The sequence below is a fragment of the Monodon monoceros genome, unplaced genomic scaffold (assembly GCF_005190385.1).
Source record: "Monodon monoceros isolate NGI ecotype Baffin Bay Population unplaced genomic scaffold, NGI_Narwhal_1 Super_Scaffold_4, whole genome shotgun sequence".
In the NCBI taxonomy this organism is placed as follows: domain Eukaryota; kingdom Metazoa; phylum Chordata; class Mammalia; order Artiodactyla; family Monodontidae; genus Monodon; species Monodon monoceros.
Genome location: NW_021703781.1, coordinates 32,809,680 through 32,820,056, shown reverse-complemented (window position 1 = coordinate 32,820,056; position 10,377 = coordinate 32,809,680).

The following is a 10,377-nucleotide window of genomic DNA, read 5'->3' as shown; positions in this document are numbered from 1 at the left end:
AACATGTTCCGATACTCAATAGGACCAAGGTCATTGGTCTCACTGACAACAGCTTTATCAGGAGCTGGAAGAGACACCCTGAGAAGTGAGAGACACAAGGATCTGCTCACGACTGGGAAACCAACCACTGAGTCTCCTTCATTTTGTGTCACCCCATTAGCCTCAGTGAAAAACATCCTTTCCTGAGAATTAGAGATGCTGCATGAACTGATGAGCTGCGAGGTACAGGAATGTCATCAAAAGAGAGGAGCTGGGGGAGAAGTGACCATTTTTGTAAGGTTAATTTTACTGCTGATGACAATGAGACAGTTGGATCCATTAGGACCCTTGAAATTAACAATCCAGCTCATTAACAATCAACCTGGCCCTGGGCAACTGTGCCCCTCCTCAGTTTCCTGCTTTCTGTCCTGCTCCTGCATACCTAACCTCCTTGCAGTCTACATATATCAGAAGCGCAAACATTTATTGAGTATTTACTAGATGTCAGGTACTGACATCATTTCCATTCTGTTTTTTAGTCCTATAAAACTCATAGAGTAAGGCACCTTTATTATCCCAATTCCACACATAAGGAAAGTAACAACCAGTAATGGACCGTTACTATCTAAAAGACGAGCATTTTGCCTAGACTATCTTCATCTTAATTATTCTTAGAAACTAGTCCTCCAATTTCAGCCTTCATTTTCGTGCAACTTCACCTCCTCCAGGACAAGACCAGGCCAAACCCCCAACAACTCAATCATCTCAATGCCCACCTCTTTCTCAAGAAGGAATATCTCAATTTTTTACTGTAAACCTTCAATAATAGCAGGTTCCCAAGGCCCTTAAGAACTCTTCAGTGAAAAATAAAGAATTTCCCCTCTTAACAATTTTAAAGTGTATAATCCAGTGTTGTTAACTATCAGCAGTATGTCGTACAGCAGATTTCTAGAACTTGTTGATCTTGTCTAACTGAAACTTTATACCCGTTGATCAACAATTCCCCATTCCCCCTTACCATTCTTACCACAATAATTTTTAAGTAGGGGTAGGCAGTGCAGGAGGAAACTCTTGGAGGTGATGGGTATGTTTATTACTTTGATTGTGGTGATGGTGTCACAGGTGTACGTTTATGTCTAAACTCATATGATACACATTAAATATGGGCTGTTTTCTGTATATGAATTACACTTCAATAAACCTGTTGTTTTGTTTTTGTTTTTAAAGACATTAAAACCATAAATTTGAAAAAAGATTAAAAGAAAAACAAAATTTCACTTTGAGTGACAGGGAGGTGATCTGGTAAGAGGGGTCACATGACCTCCCACGGCAGGAAATGCAGAACTTCCAGAGTGCAGGGGAGCGTGTGGCTTCTACTGCTGCTGCTGCAGCTGCCAGTGCTCAGCCTGTCATCTTCATCTCCCCGAGGTTTCCTGAACAGCCTCATTCCAGGTGTGCTTGATTTTGCACACCAGAGCAGTCAAAGCCAAAGGCAATGTTTAAAAGGAATTCATTTTTTTATGATATTGCTTTATTTTTTAATTAAAAAAGGCAACATAAGATTTTTTTAAATGCTCTGCCAACCACCCATCATCCAACCACTCTTACAGAACAATTTTTCTCTTCCCTCCTTCAGACATATTCTTCATGGTTGTGATTGCAGCGAATTCAATAATTTTTCATCCTTTATTTTACTGAATATTCCGTTATAAACTTGTTTTTCAGTTTCGGAGTCTTCAAAATACCATCTTCATGGTTTTATAAAATGGCATCATGCCAGGGCAATATAGTTTTTAAACAATCCTCTTAATGCGGGGTAGTTGATTTCTTCTGTTAAATTTTTGCTATAATTATAGTTTATACAACAGAGTGCCTGTGACATGCCAGGTATTTTCTAAGTGCTCCACATTTAACTCATCTGATCCTCACAACAACCCACAGTTTAGACTGCAACACTATTATCTGCATGAAGAAACTGAGGCACAGGAAAGTCACATCACTTGCCCAAGGTCACCAGGTAGTTGAGTGGGAAGATCCAAGAGAATCCGATTCCTCGGGGCACACACTGGTCCGCTACGCCTCTCCCTCTGCTGCAACAAACCTATCTGTGCAAATGTGGAGTCTTTTCCTGGCAAATAGCTCCTTAGAATAAATTCATAGGGTCTGAAATTATTGGGTCAAGAAATATGAATACTTATATGGCTCTTACTAAATACATCCACAACACCATTCAATAGAGTTCTTTCCACTTCAAACTCCACCAGCAATGAATAACTGTGTCAGCAGGACCATACACTGGCCAACTTCAAGTTCTATTGTCATAAATTTTCATTTTGCTTCTTTAATAGCTGCAAAATGCTTTCTACAGGCTTTCTACATTAGCAATTCTTGGAAGACTGAAAATGATGTGCACTTTTCAATCATTTCTTTGTTAATTGTATATGTACTTTTCTTCATTCTTTACACACTAAACTACTGTGTTCTTAAGAGTACTTATGCATTTGAAAAATAAGCTCTTTATACTCTTTATCTTTTTTCTTTAACCTGTCAGATTTGATATAGACATTTTCTAAATAAGTAGCCCTTTTGTTCTCTCAATTTTATTATATTCCATTTTATTGAATGTGTTGTGGGGTTTTTTGTTCGTTTATTTGTTCATTTTTAGAATCTAGGTATGTATTAGGTTCTGTTGCTTTGTTGATTCCAAGATGAGGTAGCACAACAACTTAGCAGCAAAGTGGCTTTTGACACTCAAGATTCTTATCAGAAAAATGGGGATAATATTGTATGTGCCGTACGGTAGTTAACAGAAAAAAATGATATAAAGTCCCTGAAACCATCAATGTAGAGCCATCTCATTTTCTATTACTGTGAACAGAATTTTTAAAATTTCACCTCCTTTTGTTGATGGTGGTTGGAGTAAAAAGGAAACCTATTGTCTGTCCTTTATAATGCTCTTCTATGTTTTGAAACATGAAAATAATAGTTTCTAAATTGATTACTTTAGATTTTCTAGGTACTCATGTGACCAGCCAATCATCAGTTTATTTTAGTTTATTTTGATATTAAGTCTCTTTTTTATTTTTCATGTCTTATTACAAGAATCTTCAAGACAATAGTAGCTGCTACTGAGGACTATGGGCATCCAAGCACTGAGAAGTTTACTTGCCACCATGTAAGGGTTGTGGGATGGTATTCTGAGATATCATCTCCCCACGGTTTTTTTGTACCCCTTGCACTTTCCACCCCCTTCAGTCAGCAGTGGCATTGCTTTCCTGAGAAAACTGGTACACCATAAAAGCAGTTAAGAGGCTTCTGGATTTCAGAAGCCTGAGATTTGAAGATCTCAGGCTTCAATGTTTATACCATAAACAAAACGTTTGGATCACTGATAGAGAGATCCTCAAACTAGATTAAGATTCTCCAATCTGGAGGAAAAAAAGAAGCAAGTCTGGCCCTAGGAAGGTGGCTGACCCTGGAGGGGAAAATGACAGAAACTTAAGATTGGGTGGCAAAATCCAAGAGTAAATTACTGAGTAGAGATGGAGGGATTCATGGAAGCCTTAAATTTCTCTGATTGGGGCCAACTGTACTTCTCCCAGACTCTGCATAATCAAATTCCTGTTTGGTATTGGTCTACATGTTCCAAGGTACCCCTCTGCAGCCTCAGGTGCTATGGAGGGAAACTTCTCAGTACTGGGACCTTGGCACAGGGTAAAATAAATCAGGGGGAGAAGAATAAGAAGCACAAGGGTTAAGGTCTCCAATTCCTTGAGTCAAGAGGGTGAGGAGATAAATTCTTGTGACTCAGCGTTAATGATAGAGATCTTCAGTGCAAAGGTGAGGGGAATTGGTCACCTCTAGCTATGTGCTCCTCTTCCCAGGTCCCTGACATACCACCAGCATCTGCAAGAAAATTCTGTAGTACTGCTCAAAGATTGTCCCAAAAGAGAATGTTATAGAGTGTTTTTATTTTTTAAAATATCTTTATTGGAGTATAATTGCTTTACAATGTTGTGTTAAGTTTCTGCTGTATAACAAAGTGAATCAGCTATATATCCCCATATTCCCTCCCTCTTGAGTTTCCCTCCCACCCTCCCTATCCCACCTGTCTAGGTAGAGTGTTTTTAGATGTCTTGGAATTTGTAATCTCTCCTCAAGTGATTTTGTCTTCAGTATTTCTTTTTTAAAAATTCCAATCACATGCTTGACCAGGGTTAGGTTCTAGGAGGAGGTGAAGAAGAGCATGCTCTCTGAGTGATCTGTCACACCCAGGAAGTATCTGGTTGCAACCTGCTGTATCAATAGCCAAATCACTAGGCCTACACACCATAAGCTCAAGGGTATGCAGAGGCAGTAGTGACGAGAGGGCAGGGGGACCTCATTGTGCAAACGGGGAGGCACACACCATCATCAGAATTCCTCCCACAACAGCCCCCAGACAAGCTCCTTTTACTGCCTGAGGTGGGAATGCAGGTGGTGAGGGACTAAACAGTGAATAATTTTGTTTATTATTCCTAACCCATGGCCCTCACAGAGGACTGGAATGGCTCCCCAGCTCCCCGGGCCTCAGAGATGCCTATGGGTCTGGGCTGTGGGTATGACTGTGGTTTGGGGTTTGTTCTGCTTTCACTGTGTGCTGAACCTCCAAGAATCCCTGTGCCCTGGGTGATTACTATTGATGTATGCTGGCTGTGAGACAACAGACCAAGGTAGCGGAGTGAACGCAAGTACAGTGGTGTACTAATGCCAGGGCTGGGATATTTCTGTCATAAGAAGAGAGCTCTGAGTGCAGGCCTTGCAGGCTCCCAATTAACTATTTGATGACAATTAGATGATTCACTTGTAAGATTTCCGATGTGTATGGGTCCTCTCCATCATTGGATTTGCTTTTGCCCTAGGCAAGTGGTAATGATGAGCTCTGTTTGGAAAGCCCAAAGGGCGGTGCTCCAATACCAGCTCACTCTCTCTTCTGACTTCCAGGGTCCTTTTTCCATTTTTCCATTGCAAGAATTGTATATTGTCTTCACTTTTGTATAACTTTTCGCCAAAGAATGCACTAGTGAAGAGAAGGAAATTCTCAGTGCCCTCTTACTTCCCCAAGGCCACAATCTCTTATTTCTCTGAGCATTTCACTGTGCTCTGCCTTCAGTCTGTATGCCTTCCATGTCTCCTCCACCTGAGCACTCCCAGATGACCCACAAGACTCAGGTCAGGAGTCATTCATTTGCCTGTGAGGCCACCACTGATTCTGTCCAGATGCCCAGATGCCCTACTCTGAGCACCTCCTGTAACATCTGTATATCCCTCCATCATAATCTTTATAATACATGAGTGCCATTGTTTCAAAAGTACAAACATGCTCCCTACTACAAGCCACCACAGGGACAAATTAAGGATCATTTATCCTAGAGTTTTCACACACTGTAAGCAGAGTGTTTGTTCAATCAAAACACTGTTATATGCCAAAGTATGCATGTCAGCATCAGAACGACCTGTCTGATTTTCTCCCGTCACCTAACTCTCTCCATCCAATTATCTCATAGACCTTCCAATTCTGGAATTAATATGTTCTGAAATAATTATCCTAATTACCCAGTGTGTAAAATATTTGTAACTTTAGATATTGTCCAATTGAAACCTGGCCTCTAAATAACTAAATTGTGAGGCATGAAAAATGATGCAGCGGTGTGCAGCCAGGAAGTGACATACCCTCCTCCTGTGGGGTAGTGCCTTTGAAACAAAACAGAGATGCCTACATGTAAATATTTTCAGAGACCACAAAAGATTATTAGAATTGATAACAGAGGCTAGCACAATATTTTTTAAAACCTTTTTATCACAGACCTGACATTTTACTTTCATAAAGTTACATACCCTTATTACTCATGATGAACTTTCATATATTCTTCTTAGTTCATTCCATTATCTTATATTTCATGGTTTAAAGAAATTCTGGTTGTTAATCCAAATAAAGATTATAGTTGAGGTGCACCAGTACCAATTTCTTGGTTTTGATGAAGTACTGTGGTTACATAAGATGTTATCTTTGGGGGTAGCTGGGTGGAGGGTACACTAGGATTCTCTGTGGTAGTTTTGCAATGTACTATTTGCCTTAAATGAGTTTTTTAAAAAAACTTAAAAATATATGGGCTGTGAACCCATACATGCACAATTAATCTCAACAAAGGAAGCAAGACTATACAATAGGAAAAAGACAGTCTCTTCAGCAAGTGGTGTTGGGAAAGTTGGACAGCTGCATGTAAATCAATGAAGTTAGAACACACCCTCACACCATACACAAAAATAAACTCAAAATGGCTTAAAGACTTAAACATAAGACATGACACCAAAAAGCTCCTGGAAGAGATCATAGGCAAAACATTCTCTGACATAAATCGTACATGTTTTCTTAGGTCAGTCTTCCAAAGCAATAGAAATAAAAACAAAAATAAACAAATGGGACCTAATCAAACTTACAACCTTTTGCACAGCAAAGGAAACCATAAACAATACGAAAAGACAACCTATAGAATAGGAGAAAATATTTGCAAACGATGCGACTGACAAGGGCTTACTTTCCAAAATATACAAACAACCCATACAACTCAACCAAAACACCCAATTGAAAAATGGGCAGAAGACCTAAATAGACATTTCTCCCAACAAGACATACAGATGACCAATAGGGACATGAAAAGATGCTCAACATCGCTAATTATTAGAGAAATGCAAATCAAAACTGCAATGAGGTACCTCACACTGGTCAGAATGGCCATCATTAAAAAGTCTACAGGGACTTCCTGCTGGTCTAGTGGTTAAGACTCCATGCTTCCACTGCAGGGGGTGCAGGTTTGATCTCAGGTTGGGACACTAAGATCCCACATGCTGTGCAGTGTGGCCAAAAAAAAAAAAAGTCTACAAATAACAAATGCTGGAGAGGATGTGGAAAAAAGGGAACCCTCCTACACCGTTGTAGGAATGTAAGCTGGTGCATCCACTGTGGAAAACACTATGGAGGCTCCCCAGAAAACTAAAAATAGAATTACCGTTTGATCCAACAATCCTACTCCTGGGTATACATCCAGACAAAACTGTAATTCAAAAAGACACATGCACCCCTACGTTCATAGCAGCACTATTCACAATAGCCAAGACGTGGTAGCAACCTAAATGTCCATCGACAGATGAATGGAAAAAGAAGATGTGGTACATATATAAAATGCAATACTACTCAGCCACAAAAAGAGTGAAATAATGCCATTTGCAGCAACATGGATGCAACTACAGATTATCATACTAAAGGAAGCAAGTCAGAAAGAGAAAGACAATTACCATATGATATCACTTATATGGGGAATCAAAAATATGACACAAATGAACCTATCTATGGAACAGAAACAGAATCATGGTGTGGTTGCCAAGGGGTAAGGGGTTCGGGGAGGAATGGAGTGGGAGGTTGGAGTTAGCGGATGTAAGCTTTTATATATAGAATGGATATAACACAATAATAGTAGGGGACTTTAACACCCACTTACACCAATGGACAGATCATCTAAACAGAAAATAAACAAGTAAAAATAAACTTTAAATGACACAATAGACCAGATGGATTTAATTGATATTTATAGGACATTCCATCCCAAAACAGCAGATTACACTTTCTGCTCAAGTGCACATGGAACATCCTCCAGGATAGATCACATCTTGGGTCACAACTCAAGCCTTGGAAAATTTAAGAAAACTGAAATCGTATCTGGCATCTTTTCCGACCATAACGCTATGAGATTAGAAATCAATTACAGGAAAAGAATTGTAAAAAAAGCACAAATACATGGAGGCTAAACAGTATATTACTAAATAACCAAGAGATCACTGAAGAAATCAAATAGGAAATTAAAAAATACATAGAAACAAATGACAAAAACATGACAACCCAAAACCTATGGGATGCAGCAAAACCAGTTCTAAGAGAGAAGTTTATAGCAATTCAATCTCACCTCAAGAAACAAGAAAAATCTCAAATAAACAATCTAACTTTACACCTAAAGCAACTAGAGAGAGAAGAACATAGAAAATCCAAAGTCGGCGGAAGGAAAGAAATCATAAAGATCAGAGCAGAAGTAAATGAACTAGAAAGGAAGAAAACAACAACAAAGATCAATGAAACTAAAAGTAGGTTCTTTGAGAAGATAAACAAAATTGATAAACCGTTAGCCAGACTCATCAAGAAAAAAATGGAAAGGACACACATCAATAAAATTAGAAATGAAAAAGCAGAAATCACAACTGACACCGCAAAAATAAAAAGGATTATAAGAGACTACAACAAACAACTATATACTAATAAAATAGACAACCTCGAAGAAATAGACAAATTCTTAGAAAGGTACAATTTTCCAAGACTGAACCAGGAAGAATTAGAAAATATAAACAGACCTATCACAAGTAATGAAATTGAACTATAATTAAAAATCTTCCAACAAACAAAAGTCCAGGACTAAATGGCTTCACAAACAAATTCTATCACTCATTTAGAGAATAGCTACCATTTATCCTTCTCAAACTCTTCCCAAAAACTGCAGAGGAGGAACACTCCCAAACTCGTTCTACGAGGCCACCATCACCCTGATACCAAAACCAGACAAAGATGTCACAAAAAAAGAAAACTACAGGCCAATATCCCTGATGAACATAGACACAAAAATCCTCAACAAAATACTAGCAAACAGAATTCAACAACACATTAAAAGGATCATACACCATGATCAAGTGGGATTTATCCCAGGAATGCAAGGATTCTTCAATATACACAAATCAATCAATCTGGTACACCATATTAACAAATTAAGGAATAAAAACCATATGATCATCTCCATAGATGTAGAAAAAGCTTTTGACAAAATTCAACACCCATTTATGATAAAAACTGCCCAGAAAATGGTAGGTTCATAGAGGGAACCTACCTCAACATAATAAAGGCCATATATGACAAACCCACAGCAAACATAATTCTCAATGGTGAAAAACTGAAAGCATTTCCACTAAGATCAGGAATAAGACAAGGATGTCCACTCTCACCACTCTTAGTCAACATAGTTTTAGAAGTCCTAGACGCGGCAATCAGAGAAGAAAAAGAAACAAAAGGAATACAAATTGGAAAACACGAAGTAAAATTGTCACTGTCTGCATATCACACGACTATACACAGAAAATCCTAAAGATGTCACCAGAAAACTACTAGAACTAATCAATGAATTTGGTAAGGTTGCAGGATACAAAATTAATGCACAGAAATCTCTTGCATTCCTACACACTAACAACGAAAGATCAGAAAGAGAAATTAAGGAAACAATCCCATTTACCATCACAACAAAAAGATAAAATACCTAGGAATAAACCTACCTAAGGAGGCAAAAGACCTGTACTCAGAAAACTATAAAACACTGATGAAAGAAATCAAAGATGACATAAACAAATGGAGAAGTATACCATGTTCTTGGATTGGAAGACATCCAATGGATAATACTGGATAATAATGGATCATTATTGTGAAAATGACTGTACTACCCAAAACCATCTACAGATTGAATGCAATCTCTATCAAATTACCAACAGCATTCTTCACAGAATTAGCACAAAAATATTTTACAATTTGTATGGAAACACAAAAGACCCCGAATAGCCAAAGACGTCTTGAGAAATAAACATGGAGCTGGAGGAATCAGGCTCCCTGACTTCAGACTATACTACAAAGCTACAGTAATCAAGACAGTATGGTACTGGTACAAAAACAGAAATATAGATCAATGGTACAGGATAGAAAGCCCAGAGATTCACCCACACACATATGGTAACCTAATTTATGACAAAGGAGGCAAGAACACACAATGGAGGAAAGACAGCCTCTTCAATAAGTGGCTGGGAAAACTGGACAGCTACATGTAAAAGAATGAAATTAGAACACTCCCTAACACCATACACAAAAATAAACTCAGGGCTTCCCTGGTGGCGCAGTGGTTGAGAGTCTGCCTGCTAATGCAGGGGACATGGGTTCGAGCCCTGGTCTGGGATGATCCCACATGCCGCAGAGCAACTAGGCCCGTGAGCCACAACTGCTGAGCCTGCACGTCTGGAGCCTGTGCTCCGCAACAAAAGAGGCTGCAATAGTGAGAGGCCCGCACACCACGATGAAGAGTGGCCCCCGCTTGCCACAACTAGAGAAAGCCCTCACACAGAAACCAAGACCCAACACAGCAAAAATAGAGTAATTAATAAACTCCTACCCCCAACATCTAAAAAAATAATAATAATAAAATAAATTCAAAATGGATTAAAGACCTAAATGTAAGGCCAGACACTATAAAACTCTTAGAGGAAAACATAGGAAAAAAACTC